At 42.5% G+C, this 2301-nt stretch overlaps 1 pseudogene; it reads right to left on the bottom strand.

Annotated features, from left to right (window-relative positions):
• Positions 1-320: 320 nt before the first annotated feature.
• LOC137629822 (sialin-like) overlaps positions 321-2301 on the bottom strand; it is a 12575-nt pseudogene continuing 10594 nt past the window's right edge.

Below are 2301 nucleotides of genomic sequence, written 5' to 3'. Positions count from 1 at the left end.
GCTGGACCTCTGACTTCGAAAGGCACTCTGCTAAGAGCAGAGGTCCTTGTGAAAGAGTGCTGGACCTCTGACTTCGAAAGGTACTCTGCTAAGAGCTGAGGTCCTTGTGAAAGAGTGCTGGACCTCTGACTTCGAAAGGCACTCTGCTAAGAGCAGAGGTCCTTGTGAAAGAGTGCTGGACCTCTGACTTCGAAAGGCACTCTGCTAAGAGCAGAGGTCCTTGTGAAAGAGTGCTGGACCTCTGACTTCGAAAGGCACTCTGCTAAGAGCTGAGGTCCTTGTGAAAGAGTGCTGGACCTCTGACTTCGAAAGGCACTCTGCTAAGAGCTGAGGTCCTTGTGAAAGAGTGCTGGACCTCTGACTTCGAAAGGCACTCTGCTAAGAGCAGAGGTCCTTGTGAAAGAGTGCTGGACCTCTGACTTCGAAAGGCACTCTGCTAAGAGCTGAGGTCCTTGTGAAAGAGTGCTGGACTTCTGGCATCGATGGGCGACCCGCTTTGTAGTTACCTTTGCTTGTGGTTGGTTGTTTTCTACTTAATAGAAGAGAATATTTGATTTAAAATAAGCTTTTGGATGCCAATGGTCACTGCTTCTGCTATATAAAGGCTTGCTTCACACGTGCGGATTGATGCCGCGCGGTTTTGTCCGCGTGAAGATTAATCAAGCGGCAGTGATTTACTAGCCGCGTGCACTGCTAACCCAGGTTTTTTCCAGTGTAGCGGCTTATAGAAAATTCGAGGCCGCTCGGGAAAAATCCTCTCTTGTGAAGAAATTCCTCCTAACAAGCGGAAATATTTCTGTATGGAAAAAATTAGCTCACGTGAAGCGAGTCTAAGTCGGTCATGGTTACTTTTCAAAATTGGATAATTTAGGTGCTGACTTTCAATTCTTCAGGGAGGGTTTTAGGTTGAGGATATTAACGTATGACCTCCAGTTCTCTGAGGGCCAGAATTCGTCTTTGGAGTGTCGCGATGTGTGTCTAATGTAGTCTTTTCTGTGAGATGTACACATCTTTAAGCATAAGAACTCGTAAACTATGTACAAGTCTCTTTGAGGCCACTGGGTTGTGATGCTGTTCCCCATCACGAGGGCCATTACCAAATTGAACTTTCTATAGTCTCTTAAACGATACTCCTACCCATAAGTGCCTTTATGATAACACCTTTATTATTGATTCTTTGGAGGTGTTGCACTCCTTTTCAAGTTCATAAGAGACGTTTAAAGTTCACAGTGACCCTCTGAAGACATTTGCTGGCCAACAGAAATCATGGGGCCATACAACAACACTACGTCAACATCCATGACCGAAAACCCTCCCTGGAAAAGCAGAGTTATTCACTTTATTCACTTAAAAAACTGCCTAACGATACGCATGGAGGTTTTGCCGAAACCTTTTAAAAGGGCATTTAGTATATCAGTATGATATTCTTCTCCTCCACTTGCAAGATACCGAGGTCCTTGTCCTCCATCTAAACTTTACTTTAGCTCTTGTCAACCAGATGAACATTCTTGAAACAAATGTCATCTCTATGTTTATCAATTTAGTTTTTAGCAAGCATTTGAACATTTCTGCTGTTCATGTCATCCTTCTAAACATTCTTTGAGGTTTTTATCACCCATCTCTACATTAATTTCTTCCTTGTCAACCCCCTGAACAATCATGAGATCTTTTTCACCCATCTGAATATCAGAGAGACTCTCGCTATTCATCTCTACATTAATTTGCTTGTTATCAACCACCTCAACATTCATTTGGTCCTTCTCACCAATCTGAATATCACAGAGACTCTTTCCATTCATCTCTACATTAATCTGCTCCTTTTCAAACACCTCAACATTCAAAAGGTCCTTTTCATCCATCTGAATATCACAGAACATATTGCCATTCATCTCTACATTAATCTGCTCCTTGTCAACCACCTGAACATTCATGTGGTTCTTTTCACCCATCTGAATATCACAGAGACTCTTGCCATTCATATCTACATCAATCTGCTCCTTGTCAACTACCTGTGCATTCTTGAGGTTCTTTTCACCCTTCTGAATATCACAGAGACTCTTGCAATTCATATCTACATTATTCTGCTCCTTGTTAACTAACTGAACATTCATGAGGGCCTTTTCACCCATCTGTATATCACAGAGACTCTTTCCATTCATATCTACATTAATCTGCTCCTTGTCAACTACCTGAGCATTCTTGAGTCTCTTTTCATCCATCTGAAATGGATGATGTTTTCGTCGTCATCGTCTGATTGGGGTAATCCATGGTAATTCCAATCTTGCACGGATCCAGAGACAA

The sequence above is a fragment of the Palaemon carinicauda genome, chromosome 37 (genome assembly GCF_036898095.1).
Source record: "Palaemon carinicauda isolate YSFRI2023 chromosome 37, ASM3689809v2, whole genome shotgun sequence".
In the NCBI taxonomy this organism is placed as follows: domain Eukaryota; kingdom Metazoa; phylum Arthropoda; class Malacostraca; order Decapoda; family Palaemonidae; genus Palaemon; species Palaemon carinicauda.
This window is presented reverse-complemented; position numbering and strand designations above follow the sequence as displayed.